The sequence below is a fragment of the Hypanus sabinus genome, chromosome 7, assembly GCF_030144855.1.
Source record: "Hypanus sabinus isolate sHypSab1 chromosome 7, sHypSab1.hap1, whole genome shotgun sequence".
NCBI lineage: Eukaryota > Metazoa > Chordata > Chondrichthyes > Myliobatiformes > Dasyatidae > Hypanus > Hypanus sabinus.
In genome coordinates, this window is record NC_082712.1 from 62,139,357 (window position 1) to 62,156,369 (window position 17,013).

The following is a 17,013-nucleotide window of genomic DNA, read 5'->3' on the forward strand; positions in this document are numbered from 1 at the left end:
AGACACAGAACTCAGTCTTACTGTTTCCAGAACTCTTTTGCAAGAGGATCAGTTATTTAGTCTACCAGGCCATGCCTGTTCTTGCCACTGTCAGTGCATCCTAGCAAGAATATGAATGTGTTATGTTCCTGTTGAAGCAATCTTAAACTACCATCAACAATTTAAAAGTGACTAAAAACTACCAACACCTTAAAATATGAAGGAATAGGAAGCCAATTATTAATTATTAGATCTCAGTTGATCTGATTTGCATTTGCCTTATCTGATTCTGTGGTCATTAATTCTCTAATGTAGTGTATCAAGCTCAGTTCTGAACTTTTCAGTTCAACTCTAGATTCAGTAAGATGTTTTGGAAGATGCCAGGGTTGCATTGCCCAAAGATTTGTTGCCTGGTATTACCCCATATGGATAGATTCACATTTTACAGTTACAGCACTTGTTCTAGACCCCACACACCAGAGGAAATAACTTTCCTCTATCCAGCCTTTCAAATACTTTAAATCTCCTACCTTGACTCAGTCAAAATCACATATATTCACATTGTCTTATTATGTGAAATTGTTGTTTTGTTGTAGCAGTACTGTGCAAAGAAAAAAACATTATTATAAATTACAAAATAAATCACTAGTATAGAAAAAGCTAAAAATGAGGTGGAATTCATGGGTTTTACTGTTCAGAAATCTGATGGTGAAAGAAGAAGCTGTTACTGAATCATTGAGTATTGGTCTTCAGGCCCCTATACCTCCTTCCTGATGGTGGTAATGAGAAGAGAGCCTTGTTACAAGGATCTATCTCCCTCTTAGTAATTACCAATAACAGAAGAACATGTGAATTTACACAACCAAGTAACTGTGTGCTCACCTATCAAGTTTTCCTGACCCTCCACGAACAGTCAAAGAATAAAAAAGGTATTCCCAATAAAAGTCTATGCTAGCTATCTATTCCTCTGATCACCACATGTCCATGTGTCCTCCAGATCCGTGATGGTTGGTCTCTGGAGAGTTATTGCTATTAGATCACTTGGAGTGTCTGCTTTTATATTCATTCCTTATCTGTTCAAATGTTGGTTATCAGTGTTATTGGCTGTGGGTCATTTGTCTAAACTAACATTTCTTATTGGCTCTGGTCCAAACCAACATCCAATAAATTGCTCTTCTGCAAGCAACAACTGAGAACTGGTAATTTAGTTCTCTTTGACTCTGGCTCAAACCAGTAACCAGCTCGAATCACTTAGGGCAGATATAGACTCCATGATACAAACCTGCAAATTATATTATATCAAAGAACACCTCACAAATAACTTCTTATTTGGAAATTATCTCTACTCCAACAGATAACCTGAAACATCATTGTGTCTATGTTAAAGTACTGATCAAGCAACTTCAGTCCACAAAATGGTGGATGCAGAGCAGCTTCACAAAATGACAGCCTCCATCTCCTTCGAGCCTGATTGAATTTTTTGAGGATGTGATTAAACACATTGATGAAGGTAGAGCAGTAGATGTAGTGTATATGGATTTCAGCAAGGCATTATTGAGAAAATAAGGAGGGATCAAAGGGGACATTACTTAGTGATCCAGAACTGGCTTGCCCACAGAAGGCAATGAGTGGTTGAAGACGGGTCATATTCTGAATGGAGGTCGGTGACCAGTGGTGTGCCTCAGGGATCTGTTCTGTGACTCTTACTCTTCATGATTTATATAAATGATCTAGAGGAGGAAGTGAAGGGATGCGTTAGTAAATTTGCAAATGACACAAAGGTTGGGGGTGTTGTGGAAGGTGTGGAGGGCTGTCAGAGGTTACAGCGAGACATTGATAGGATGCAGAACTGTGCTGAGAAGTGGCAGATGGCATTCAACCCATTTAAATGTGAGGTGGTTTATTTTGGTAGGTCAAATATGATGGCAGAATATAGTATTAATGGTAAGACTCTTGGCAGCATGGAGGATCAGAGGGATCTTGGGGTCCGAGTCCATAGGACACTCAAGGCTGCTGCACAGGTTGACTGTGGTTAAGAAAGCATACGGTTTATTGGCCTTCAACAATCGTGGGATTGAGTTTAAGAGCCAAGAGGTAATGTTGCAGCTATATAGGACCCTGTTCAGACCCCACTTGGAGTACTCTGCTCAGTTCTGGTCGCCTCACTACAGGAAGGATGTGGAAAGCATAGAAAGTGCCGAGGAGATTTACGAGGATGTTGCCTGTTGGGGAGCATGCCTTATGAGAATAGGTTGAGTGAACTTGGCCTTTTCCCCTTGGAGTGACAGAGGATGAGAGGTGAATTGATAGAGGTGTATAAGATGATGAGAGGCATTGATCATGTGGATAGTCAGAGGCTTTTTACCCCAGGGCTGAAATGGCTGGAACAAGAGGGCACAGTTTTAAGGTGCTTGGAAGTAGGTACAGAGGAGACATCAGGGGCAAGATTTTCTTTAAATACAGAGAGTGGTGAGTGTGTGGAATGCCAGCGACAGTGGTGGAGGCGGATATGATTGGGTCTTTTAAGAGACTCCTGGATAGGTACATGGAGCTTAAAAAAATGGAGGGCTATGGGTAGCCCTAGGTAATTTCTAAGGTAACGACGTGTTCAGCACAGCTTTGAGGGTCGAAGGGCCTGAATTGTGCTGTAGGTTTTCTATGTTTCACATGGCAAGAAATAAGACAATTGGTATGTCTACTTCTACTGTTCTTGATGGATTAAAATTCACTAATTTGTAGACTGTTGTTCTTTCTGCCCAACAGACTTCTCAAGGGCACATATGCATAGTCTATCCAGCCTATTGATCCTGGATCCCAGCTGATCTCATCTTGAGGTCACTTCCTGTGAAAAGAGCCCTGGACTCTTAAATATTACCTGCTGGATTTAATATCTTTGCAGCAACTTTCCGCCTCTTGTGTCTCCATATCCGCTTTTCACTATATAGCATTGATTCTGTTGAAGTCGATCTAGAATGAAAAGAGATAGCATTTTTAATAATAGCAATTCATGAATCCCTGAAACTAACTCATAAACTTATGCTAATTTCTTTCAACTCTTCTTTCACCCTAGTTCTCTTGTTTGAGCACCTATTTCTGACACAAAGCATTTCTCAGCAGGACCAATAATTTATTTGTGTCCTGTATTGGATTACTCTTGCATTCTATTATCCCTTTCCCTGACTCTTCTTTCATGCTCCTTCCAGAATTCTGATGTTTCCCCCCCCCCCCCCCCAGTATTTAGGTTTTCTGCTTTGTTCTTGTCTGACCTTCAAGATTTACCAGTTACTGTTTCATGAATTAAATTTTAAACATCAGTTATGACTTTTTATTGTCATACCCATTGTAATGTCCCCAATTTATTGTAGCCAAACTAGGTCTTGTATCTTCTTGACTAGCTCTGAAGACTTGCACTAAATCACTCTCAACACTGATACAGAATTCAGTGATGTGATCCCCACTCAAAGTCTTTTAGATACCAGGTTGTTATCATTGCACAGCACCCAATCTAACACAGATTGTTATCTGATTGTTTCTCTTATAAGCATCTCTTATGTACTCCATGAATTCACTTCCCACAATACTGCTGTAAATTTGACTTGCATCATCTTTACAAGGCTTAATGTCCCACTAATGTTTCTTAGTTGTACACAGATACTATTTCTTGAATTCCAAATTTGATGTGCATTGAGATTAATATTTTTTCTCTTTTTACCATATTTTTCTTGCTCAGACTCTAGCATAGTGGTTAGCATGAAGCTTTATAGCACAGGCAACCTGGGTTCCATTCCCGTTGCCACTCTGTAAAGAGTTTGTATGTTCTCCCTGTGACCACGTGGCTTTCCTCTGGCAGTCCTACTGGCTGATAGGTTAAACGGGCAATGGAAATTGTCCATGCCAAGGCAACTTCAACAGCACCTTCTAAAGCTCCAATCTTTACCACAAAGAAGGGTAAAGGCAACTGTTACATGGAAATACTAAGTAACACACACAAAATACTGGAGGAACTCAGCAGGCCAGGCAGCACCGCTGGAAAAGAGTAAACAGTTGAGGTTTTGAGCTGAGACCCTTCATCAGGACTGGAAAGTAAGGGTCTTGATTTAAAACATCAGCTGAGTTCCTACAGCATTTTGTATATATTGCTTTGGATTTCCAGTATCTGCAGATTTTCTCATGTACATGTTTTAAATGGATGCCCCTCTTGTCATAAGGTGGGCGTTGAGAGCAGACACAAATGCAAGACACAGACACTGAAGTACTAGGGACAAGGTGTGTCAAGAAACCAAGGTAAGTGGGGAAGAAATTACACTGGACAAGACACAGGGCCTGGACAAGACTTGGATTTAGAGCCTGGGCTAGGACTAGACTAAGAAAGCAGGACCTGGACAAGGAATGAGGAACTTGGAACCTGGACAAGGACTCCGAGCCAGGGACTGGATAGGGACCCGGAACCTGGGTCTTGGAACCTGGACTAGGACTCCGAGCCAGAGACTGGACAGGGACCCGGAACCTGGGTCTTGGAAGCTGGACTCGGACTCCGAGCCAGAGACAGGATAGGGAGCCGGAACCTGGGTCTTGGAACCTGGACTAGGACTCCGAGCCAGAGACTGGACAGGGAGCCGGAACCTGGGTCTTGGAACCTGGACTAGGACTCCGAGCCAGAGACTGGATAGGGAGCCGGAACCTGGGTCTTGGAACCTGGACTAGGACTCCGAGGCCGAGACTGGACAGGGAGCCGGAACCTGGGTCTTGGAACCTGGACTAGGACTCCGAGCCAGAGACTGGACAGGGAGCCGGAACCTGGGTCTTGGAACCTGGACTAGGACCGAGCCAGAGACTGGACAGGGAGCCGGAACCTGGGTCTTGGAACCTGGACTAGGACCGAGCCAGAGACTGGACAGGGACCCGGAACCTGGGTCTTGGAACCTGGACTAGGACTCCGAGCCAGAGACTGGACAGGGAGCCGGAACCTGGGTCTTGGAAGCTGGACTAGGACTCCGAGCCAGAGACTGGACAGGGAGCCGGAACCTGGGTCTTGGAACCTGGACAAGGACTCCGAGCCAGAGACTGGACAGGGACCTGGATCCTGGGTCTTGACTCAGGCTCGGACTCCAGATCCAGGCGAGGACAAGTCATGGCAAGGCAACAGGACTGGACGTGGGGGGCTGGACGTGGGACTCCTGGGCTGGATGAGGACATGAAGCTCAGCCTTGGCCTTGGGAGACAGGAACACAGAACACAGAGCCAGGACCCCTCCTTGGGAACAGGACATAGGGGCAGGGCTCATACACAGAAAGCTGAACATGACTTGACAGATTGCAACACAAGGTAGCAGCACACAGCCAGACCTACCTAGTGAAGGCATGGACACAAAGAGACAGTTCTAAACAACAAAAGGCAGTTCCTTATCTGGACACAGCAAGGCTCCAGTCTTACTCCAGCAGTAAAACTTGATAGCAAGGCTCCAGGTAAGGGCTATAGAAAGAAGGGGAAGGGAACAGTCCAGCCTCAGGGTAACAGCAAAGACAGCCTGACTTACCCCCACAGTGTCAAGGACAGGATACTGACAAGTCAAACCAGTACCTACACTTGAACCCAGGCCCACTACATTCCCAGCCCCAAGACGAGCATCAGGTGCCTATGATTAAGCCCAACTGAAACAAGGGACAGCCGGAAGACCCGGAGTCCGAAGTCCACAGACTGGACCGTGAACTGGAACGCAGATTTCACGGACCGGATCATGACACCTTTATCCTGAGGCTGTGCCCTCTTGTCCTAGACTCTCCCACCATGGGAAATAACCTTTCCACATCTACTCTATTTCGGCCTTTTAACATTCAAAAGGTTTCAATGAGATCCCTCCGCATCCTTCTGAATTCCAGTAAGTACAGACCCAGAGCCATCAAACATTCCTAGTATGATAACGTTTTCATTTCTGGAATCATCCTTGTGACTGCCTCTGGATCCTCTCCAACCCCAGCACATCTTTTCTAAAATGAGGGGCCCAAAACAGTTCACAATACTCAAGGTGAGGCTTCACCTGTGCCTTATAAAGCCTCAACATCAATCCTGCTCTTGTATTCTAGACCTCTTGAAATGAATGCTAACATGGCATTTGCCTTCCTCTCCACTGACTCAACCTGCAAGTTAACCTTCAGGGTGTTCTGCACAAGGACTCCAAGTTCCCTCTGCATCTCAGATTCCTGGATTTCCTCCCTGTTTAGAAAATAGTCTGCACATTCATTTCTTCTACCAAAGTGCATGACCATGCATTTTCCAACATTGTATTTCATTTGTCACTTTCTTGTCCATTCTCCTAATTTGTCTAATTCCTTCTGCATTCTACCTGTTTCCTCAACACTATCTGCCCCTCCACCAATCTTCATATCACTTTGTATTAACTTGCCCCACTTTCTTCAGTAATTTGTGCATCTGTACTTGGAAGTCCATTGGCTCATCTCTCCTATTATTTTCCTGGGTATTTGCAACCTTATTCTTCCTTTCAAAACCAACCAGTTATTGACACACATTTATCTAAACTGAAACTCATTTGCTAACGTGCAAACGGTTAATCCATAAATAGATTGTGCAGAAGCAGGCCCTTTAGCCCCTCAGGTCTGTGCTTACTGCGAATACCCATGTACATTATCTTACCTAAATCCCATTTGTGCTCTACCCATCCCATTAACTGACTCCATGTTCTACCACTCACCCACAAGTTGCAGGCAATTTACAATGGCGAATTGCCATACCAGCCTGCACATCGTCTGAATGTGGGAGGAAACTGGAGCATGCGAAGGAAACCCATGCAGCCACAGAGAGAACAAATAAGCTCTGTGCAGACAAAATTAGACGTCAGAACTGCACTGGGTTTGCTACAGCTGTGAGACAGCAGCTATACTAGCTATGCCACACTCCTTTCTTATTTACTGTACCGGGAATGTTGTTTTAATTCTTTTTGATGCACTGTAAATCATCCAGCTCTTACGCTCCCGATAATAATACCATTTTCATTCTTAACATAGGCTGGGAGATGCATGATTAATTTATGCACACCACTCCATCACAAGCAAATGTATGTTTTATTTAATTGGAAACATGTGCAAAATAAACATGTGTAGTAAATGTTTTGATCAAAGATTTAAAAACAGCTTAAAATTATTATTATTGCATGCAAACAGCCAATTATTGAAACTTATCAAAACAAGTCCTGCCCCAAAATGCCTCCCTGATTGTTTTGCCTATAAAAAACTGTGAACACCATTATCTTAAATAACATTGTTGCATCAATGCAGTGAAGAGATGAAGTTAGCTGAATTTTCCAAATCTTGATGTGACACAGTGAACTTTTACTTTTTATTCATTTGCATGAATTATAACGGAAGCTGGTGAGGCTAGCTTTCTAAATTGGCTCTTTGAACTGTGCCTGCCCAACCCATCCTCTGCAGTGAAGTTGCTGACACATTGCTGTATATACTGAGTTCTAGGATTTAATGGCCATAATGAAAGAACAGTAACATAATTCTTTCAGGGTGGTATGTCGCACAGATCAGAGCTTGAGAGTGATAATATTCCAATGAGCCAACTAGCTTGTTCTGCCAGAGGTCAGAAAATTTGAAGGAGGTATTATTGAAGAAGCCTTGTTATGTCTGAATCTTGTAGATGTTCAAACCTTGTAGTTTCCTCACATGTCCTTGAAGAGCACCATTTGTGTAGTTTGGAAATAACACCTCCACCTTGCTGAGAATCAATGCTGGTACACCTCAGAGATGTGTGCTTAGCCCACCGCTTTATTCTCTCTTCACTCGTGACTGTGTGGCTAGGCACAGCTTAAATGCCATCTATAAATTTGCTGCTGATACCACCATTGTTGGCAGCAGTTCAGATGGTGATGAATGGGTGTACAGGAGTGAGATATAACAGGTAGTTGAGTGGTGTCACAGCAACAACCTTGCACTCAACATCAGTGAGACCAAAGAGCTGATTGTGGATTTCAGAAGGTTAAGGCGAGGCAACACAAGCCAGTCCTCAAGTTCCTGGGTGTCAATATCTCAGAGAACCTAACCTGGATTCAACATATCGATGTAGCTATAAAGAAGGCAAGACAGCGGCTATATTTCATTAGGAGTTTGAGGAGATTTGGTTTGTCAACTAAAACACTTGAAAACGTCTACTAAACTTCTACCGTGGAGAGCATTCAGACTCGTTGCATCATCACCATCTGGCATGGGGAGGCTACTACACAAGATCAAAGTAAGCTGCAGAATCTTATAAAATTAGTCAGCTCCATCATGAGTACCTGCCTCCATAGTATACAAGACATCTTCAAGAAGCAGTGCTTTAGGAAGGCACTGTCCATCATTAAGGATCCCCACCACCCAGGACATGTCTTCTTCTCATTGTTACCATTGGGAAGGAGGTACAGAAGCCTGAAGGGACACACACACAGTGATTCAGAATAGCTTCTTCCCCTCTGCCATCGGATTTCTAAATGGACATTGAACCCACGAACACTACGTCACTGCTTTTTTATTTCAAGTTTTTTTTTGCAATACTTACTTTAACTTAACTATTTAGTAAATGTATACAGTATATAGTTACTGTAATTCAGATTTTATCTTTGTATTTATTTATTATGTATTGCATTGTACTGCTGCCATAAAGTTATCAAATTTATGACATATGCCAGTGATAATAAACCTGATCCTGTAAAACATGTGCAGTAAGTGGTGGTAGGAACAAAGGATTCCTGTGCAATGTTCCTAATGAAAAGTAAAATTTGCTCTTTCAAATTCCTTTATCCAATATTTATATTTAGGTATCAGTGTGCAATACTATATAATTAAAAATTAGACAATATTGTACCATTACAAACCTGAAAGCTGGATTTAGGTGGTAAGCCATTTGGTTTAGGCCACCAGTGAAATAGGACTCGCTCTGAGTTCACCTTAACCTTCTTTGCAAAAGTTCTCATGAATGTGCAACATACAGTATATTAAAGTCACAGGAAAAGAATTAAACCATTATGCCCATTGAGTCTGCTCCACCATTCCATCATGGCTGATTTATTATCCCTCTCAATCCCATTCTCCTGTTTGCCACCCATAACATTTAATAACTTTACTAACCAAGGACCTATCAACCTCCACTTTAAGTATACCCAATGAGTTAGCCTCCATAGCCGACTGTGCAATGAATTCTGCTGATTCGCCATCCTCTAGCTAAGGAAATTCCTTCTACTCTATGATGTAAATGGGAGAGAGGCCCTCCACTGGTCGGGTCAACCATGTAGTTGTGACCTAGCTGTCTACATTGTTGGTGCAGCCCCGTTAATCGAAACCCAAGCGAGTGTGCAAGCCAGGACAGTACGATATGGAGAGTAAGCTGTTGCCCATGCAGCAGGCTCTCTCTCTCCACACAGCTAATCAATCCAAAAGACAAGCGAAGACCAATGCAGTCTGACACCAGCAGTGTTGCAGAGTTGCCCGTCAATGTTGAACTCAGTGTAGGACTGCCTTAGGGAATCCTAATCTGGATTTTTCCTTGGGGTTCATTCCTGAAACCTACCCCATGAGTGGGTATAGCACAAGACAGCGGAAGTTCAAGGTCAGAGTTTTCCTTCTCCTAGATGAGCTACCAACCACAGTCGATGAGCCCCAAATGCATGGAGCAACTGATTTTAATACACTGATAACCTGCCTTTGTCCCTTTTCCTGCCAGTACAAACAGTTCATTTGGGCTTATTAGCTAAACTACGTGCAACGGCCAGTAGCTGGACTTGGTCGTCAGAGGCTATTTAAGATGCACTCCACTGGGAGCATTTAATAGGTAATGGGAGCTTATCTCCACTACCCCACCCAACTATAACAAATTTCAACACCCATCTAAAAGGATGTCCCTCTATTCTGAGGCCGTGCCCTCCTGTTCTGGACTCACCCACTATAGGAAACATCCCCTCCACATGCACTCTATCTAGGCCATTCAATGTTCGATAGGTTTCAATGAGCTACCCATCATTCTTCTAAACTCCAGTGAGTACAGGCCCAGAGCCATCAAATGGTCTTCATGTATTAACCCTTTCAGTCCTGGAATCATTCTCATGAATAACCTCTGGACCCTATCCAATGAGCCCAAACTGGTTATGATAGTCCAAGTGCCTCCTGAACAAAGCCTCAGCATTACATCCTTGCTCTTATATTCTAATCCTCTTGAAATGAATGCTAGCATTGTGTTTGTCTTCCTCACAACTGACTCAACCTGCAAACTAACCTTCCAGGAAACCCACACAAGGTCTCCCAAGTCCCTTGGCATTTCTGATTTTTAAATGTTCTCCACAATTAGAAAGATGTCTACACCTTTATTTCTTCTACTGAAGTGCATGAACATACATTTCCCTACACTACATTCCATTTGCTACTTCTTTACCCAACTTTTCAATCTGTCAAAGTCCTTCTGCAGACTCCCTGCTTCCTTAATACTACCTGCTTGGTCACAAAGCCATCATCCAAGCTATTGACATATTGTATAACATCATAAGAAGTGGTATCAACATCAGTCCCTGCAGAACACTACTAGTCACAGGCAACCAATCAAACTAGGCTCCCTTTATTACGATTCTTTGACTTCTGCCATTCGGCCAATCTTCTATCCATGCTAGTGTTTTCCTGTAAGTCCATGGGCTCTTATCTTGCTTAACAATCTTATATGTGGCACCTTGTCAAATGCGTTCTGAAAATCCAAATAAACAACATCCACTGACTCCCGCTTGTATCCTGCCTATTATTTCCTGAAAGTATTCCAGCAGATTTGTCAGGCAAGATTTCCCCTTAAAAGAACCATGCTGGCCTTGGCTTTTTTTGTATCATGTGCCCCAAAGTGCCCCAAAACCTCATCCTTAATAATGGACTCCAACATCTTCCCAACTGATGAAGTCAAGCGAACAGGCCTATAATTTCCATTCTTCTGCCTCACTCCCCTCTTGAAGATTGGAGTGACATTTGCAATTTCCTAGACCTCTGGAACCATTCTTGAATCTAGTCATTTTTGTACGATCTTAACTAATGGCTCCACAATCTCCTCAGCACCCTCTTTCTGAACCCTCAGTTAGAGTCAATCTGATCCAGGTGACTTATTTACTTTTAGAACTTTCAGTTTCCCAAGCAACTTCTATTTAGTAATAGCAACTATACTCACAAATTGACACTCTCAAATTTCTGGCATACTGCTTGTGTCTTCCACAGTGAAGAATGACACAAAATTGTCCTCCATTACTACCTCTCCAACATCATTTTCCTGTTGTCTGATATCCACTCTCATCTCTCTTTTACTCTGAAAAAACTTTTGGTATCCTCTTTTATATTATTGGGTAGCTGACCTCCATATTTACATAAGAGATTCTGCAAATGCTGGAATCCAGAGCAACACACACAAAATGCTGGAGGAACTCAGCAGGTCAGGCAGCATCAATGGAAATGAGTAAGCAGTCGATGTTTCAGACTGAAATCCTTCATCAGGACTGGAAAAGAAGGGGGAAGCTGCCAGAGTTAAAATGGGAGGGGAGGGGAAGGAGGACAAGCTGGAAGGTGATAGCTTAAGCCAGGTGTGTGAGGGAGGGGGATTGGGAGGTGATGTGAAAAAGGTAGAGGGTCATGGAAGATGGAATCTGATAAGAAAGGAGAGTAGACCAGGGGAGAAAGGGAAAGAGGAGGGCCATCAGGCGAAGTGTGGGCAGTTGATGTCGTGGTCCGGACCGTGGACTCCGGGTCTTCTGGCTCTCCGTTGTTTCAGTTGTGCTTAATCACAAGCACCTGATTCTCATATTGTGCTGGAATATAAGTGGCCCTGGGTTCAAGTGTGGTTGCTGGTTTGTCTTGTTGGTGTTCTGTCCTTGCCTCTGTGTGGTAAGTCAGGCTGTTCTTGCTGTTACCCTATGGTGGTATCTGTCCCTGCCTATCCTTGCCTCCATTGAGTAAGTCAGGCTGTCTTTGCTGTCACCTTGAGGCTGGACTGTTCCCTTCCTTCCCTCTGTAGCCCTGCTGGCTACTCACGCCTGTGTCCTCACCTGTATCTCCGTCAAGTTCAGCTGCCAGAGTGAGACCAGAGCCTTGCCATGCCTACAGAAGGAACTATCTATGGTTGAGCTTGGAACTGTCTCTTTGTGTCCCTGTGTTTAGTGTCTGTGTATGAGTCCTGGCCCTATGTCCTGTCCCCAAAGAGGGGTCCTGACTCTGTAAAACCCCGGCCATACGTCCTGTCCCCAAGGAGGGGTCCTGACTCTGTAAAACCCCGGCCATACGTCCTGTCCCGAAGGAGGGGTCCTGACTCTGTAAAACCCCGGCCATACGTCCTGTCCCCAAGGAGGGGTCCTGACTCTGTAAAACCCCGGCCATACGTCCTGTCCCCAAGGAGGGGTCCTGACTCTGTAAAACCCCGGCCATACGTCCTGTCCCCAAGGAGGGGTCCTGACTCTGTAAAACCCCGGCCATATGTCCTGTCCCCAAGGAGGGGTCCTGACTCTGTAAAACCCCGGCCATACGTCCTGTCCCCAAGGAGGGGTCCCGGCTCTGTAAAACCCCGGCCATATGTCCTGTCCCCAAGGAGGGGTCCTGACTCTGTGTTCTGTGTATGAGTCCCAGCCCTATGTCCTGGTCCCAAGGAGGGGTCCTGGCTCTGTGTTCCTGTGCTCAAGTCCAAGGCTCTGTGGGGGTTCCACTCTACATCCAGCTACACCTCTCCCTGCTTCTGCTTTGCTCTCCCTTGACCTAGGCTCTGTGTTCCTGCTCTCTCTCGATCTAGATCAAGTCTGAGCATTATGTCCTCATCCAGCCCTGGAGTCCCGTGTCCTGCCGCCATGTCCAGTCCTCGCCTGGATCCGGAGTCTGACCCAAGTCAAGACCCAGGTTCTGGGTCCGTGTCCAGTCTCTGGCTCGAAGTCCTTGTCCAGGTTCCCAGTTCCTAGTTCCTCGTCCAGGTCCCAATTTCCTACTCTATTCCTAGCCCATGTCCTGTCTCCTAGTCTTGTCCAGGGCCTGTGTCTTGTCCAGCGTCATTTCTTTCCCACTTCCTGTGCTTTCTTGATGCACCCAGTCCTCTCCCTAGTACTTCAGTGTCTGTGTCTTGCATTTGAGTCCGCTCCCAATGCCCACCTTATGACAGCTGAGGAGCAGAGATAAGTAGCAGGAGTGAAGAATAGAAGAGGAGGAAGGGAGAGGGAAAAAATACTGGAAGGAGAAATCAATATTCATCCCTTCAGCTTGGAGGCTACCTAGATGGAATATGAGATGTTGCTCCTCCACCCTGAGAGTGGCCTCATTATGGCGGAAGATGAGACCATGGACCTACCTGTTGGAACCACTCTGTGGCTAGGAATAAATATGGCTGGCTACTGGGAAATTTCACCTTTGTGGATGAAGCAGTCGGAGGTACACGACAAAGTGGTCCACCAGTTTGTCAGGTCTCACCAATGTAGAGGAGATGGCATTGGGAGCACCGGATACAGTAGATGATCTCACCAGCTTCACAGGTGAAGTTGCCTGACTTGGAAAGACTGCTTGGGGCCCTGAATAGAGGTGAGGGAGGAGGCGGATGGGCAGCCGTAACATTTCTGTTGTTTTCCTGGGATATGTGCCAGGAGAGAGATTTGTGGGGAAGGATGACTGAACAAGGGACTCATGGAGTGATTCCTATAGGAAGTGGAGAGTGTGGCTGAGGGAAAGGTGTGTTTGGTGGTAGGATCCCGTTGAAGATGGCGTATGTTGCAAAGATTGGTGTGATGGATGCAGAAGCACATGGGGGGGTAGATGAAGACAAGAAGGACTCTGTCCCTGTTAAGGCAGTGAGAAGAATGGAAATTCCCTTCCTCCACCATTGTTGCAGCCCTCACCCACATCTCCTCCTTTTTTCCGGACATCTGTACTCACCCATCTTCCCGCTGCCTTAACACTGTCTCCACATACCTCACGTACCACCCCATAAGCCTCCTCATCATTCTCCACAACATTTGCCATCTTCAGTGGGATCCTACCACCAAACACATCTTTACCTCACCTCCACTTTCCACAGAGATCACACTCTCCATGATTCACTTGTGCATTCCTCCCTCCCCACTGATCTCCTTCCTGGCATATATCTCTGTGAGCAGTAGAAGTGCAACACCTGCCCATTCACCTCCATTGAGGGCCCCAAACAGTCCTTACAGGTGAGAGCACACTTCACCTGTGAATCTGTTGGGCTCATCTACTGTATCTGTGACCATTACTGTGAAAGTAGACGACTGTGACCATTAGGTAGACGACTATGATCATGACTGTGAAAGTAGACAATTGTGACCATTACTGTGAAAGTAGATGACTGTAATTGTGACTAAGTAGATGACTGTTTTCATTACTGTGAAATTAGATGACTGTGACCATTACTGTGAAAATTACTCTAAGTTGATGATGAAACGTGCTTCATGACCCTCAAAGATTTGCACCAGAATTTTGATTTACAGTAAAATCTTGTTTTACTCAAACAGCATTCCTTCAGTACTGGCAGCTCACCTTGTTTCTACAATTACCATTTGGGTTTCCTTTTCTCTTGAACAATAGGGTGATTGTAAACTATTTAATAAAACATTGCAACTTGGAATCTGGGTAGAGAGGAGCAGCTGTTTTATAAAGTAATGCTGTCTCATTGCAAAAAGACTATAAGTACACAAATCAATGAAAGATACAGCACCTATCATGATTTTAAATTTTCCCAGGGTATTTGTAGTCAATGTAATATTTCAAATATAATATTTATTGCACTATAAGCACTATAGGAAGCACAAAATCAAATTTACCCCCAGTAAGCTCACACAAAAAAAGGACATAATTGCAGGTATCTTTACTTTAAAATCATTCTAAGATTTATATGTCATCTGAAAGGTAGCACTCCATCAGTGTCTCCATTGAGTGTATAAAACTTGATTGACACTCAAGTTTTCTGGAATGGGACTCAAACCTACACCAGACTGTAATGAGCCAGAACAAAGACTTTTCTTCTTTTAAACCCTTGGGGAACATATCATGCATCTCTTTTAGTTCTCCGGTGGTCCAGATTTGACCTTGGTCTTAAATTAGGGAGCATAGCCGGATATCAAAAGCAGTATGTCAATTTAAAGGAACACATTTTATGCATCCTGGTATGGTGCAGCATCTACATGGATCCAAACAGGCTGCAGAGGCTCAATATGCTTTGACACCAATAATGCAAAACCTTTAGCTCCATGGCAATACTTGGCTGCCATTACCTCAATTGTTTTAGGTCAAGGTCATGGAGACAACAATCACTTTTGGCCATCTTTCAAGTTTGGAAGAAATATACACTACAACCTGCTACTGATACTTTTTCCATTTGTTTGTTATTGTCTATGTGATGATATCACATGCAATGATGTGCCACTAAATGATTGGACAGAGCACTGAGCATGCACGGGATTGCCAGAATGTTTCAGCACGTGGCTGGGTTAAGACGTGTTTGTTCATTACTGTAAATAAAAATTCTCCAATTCTAATATGATTCTTTACTGATAACCCACGGTATGTTTAAACAGAAGTGGTTCTGGAAGAATAATATGGGAGAATCAAGAATCAAAGATAATCGGAAAAAAAGAAGAAAAAAGTTCAAACTGTAAAAGGTAAAATGGAAGGTTTACAACCCCCACTGAAATTTCAGCTGACTGGCAATAGAACTGAGATTTGGAGGATATTCAAGCAACAGTCTGAACTGTACTTATCAGAGATCGATTATGAAGAAAAATCTGAAAAAAACCAAAACTGCGCTTTTGCGCCATGTAATCAGGAATGACGCAGTAGAGGTATATAATAATTTTGTCTTTGAAGATGGAGATAATTTCAATTTAAAGTTGATAGTGGACAGATTTGAAGTATTTTGTATGCCTAAGTGTAATTTAACGTATGAGCGATATAAATTCTTCACGTGTGCGCAGAGAGCTGCTGAAACAATTGATCAGTATGTTACTGAGTTAAGAAAGCGTAGTAGAACATGCGAGTTTGGATTGCTCACGGACTCTCTCATTAAAGATGGACTTGTTTGTGGCATTCGAGATAATGCTCTGAGACAAAGGCTGTTGAGAGAGCAAAAATTAAATTTTGAAAAAGCTTTGGTGCTTTGCAAAGCTTCTGAGACCTTGACAGTGCGGACTGAAGAGCTTTTTGTCGAAAACTGCAATGTAAATACTGTCTTTTAAAAAAAAAGTGTGACTATTTGCAATGGCTATGGTAAGATTAATCATTTTTTATGCTGTTGTAAAAGTAGAAAGAAGGAAAATAAACTGAAACAAGTAAATGCTGTGCCTGAAGATGAATGTGAGGAATTTTATATAGATGTGCTTTGTGAAAATAAATAAAATAAGAATGACTGGACCATTCCATTGCAAGTGAATCAAAATGATATTCTATTTAAACTTGATACTGGAGCACAAGTAAGTGTTCTTGGAGAACCTGTGTTTAATGCATTAAAGCCAAGACGGAAGTTACATCAGACAAATATAAAAGTGACCGGGTATTCAGGTGCAGACATTCCAGTTAAAGGAACATGTGTGGCAAAAGTATCACACAAAAATATTGTGCACATGCTTTCATTTGTGGTTGTGCCAAAAAATGTACAGTCAATTCTGGATTTATCTGCCTGTGAAAGACTTAATTTGGTGAAAAGAGTTTTAGTCTTGGATAGTGACACAGAGCTGAAGCTACAGAATGCTGCGTTACACTCGGCAGAAGGTGATGTAACTTGACTGCCGGTCCAGCTCACGGAGGCAAGTGCTGACATGGAGAATATAAAAGCAGTAGCTGCAGTGTCTGAGACGACCAAACAGGAGGCAATTGATGATATGAAAAAAACAATGAATAGACAATAGACAAGAGGTGCAGGAGTAGGCCATTTGGCCCTTTGAGCCAGCACTGCCATTCAATGTGATCATGGCTGATCATCCACAATCAGTACCCCATTCCTGCCTTTTCCCCATACTCCTTGATTCCACTATCTATAAGA

At 43.6% G+C, this 17,013-nt stretch overlaps 1 long non-coding RNA gene across 2 annotated transcripts in view; it reads left to right on the forward strand.

Annotated features, from left to right (window-relative positions):
- The window catches only part of LOC132396839 (uncharacterized), a 75,212-nt gene extending 58,754 nt beyond the window's left edge, over positions 1–16,458 (forward strand). For both annotated transcript variants that reach the window (XR_009513147.1, XR_009513148.1), the window contains exon 3: positions 15,554–16,458. This is a non-coding gene — a long non-coding RNA (uncharacterized LOC132396839). The remainder of the gene's footprint in view (positions 1–15,553) is intronic.
- The last annotated feature ends 555 nt before the right edge of the window (positions 16,459–17,013 follow it).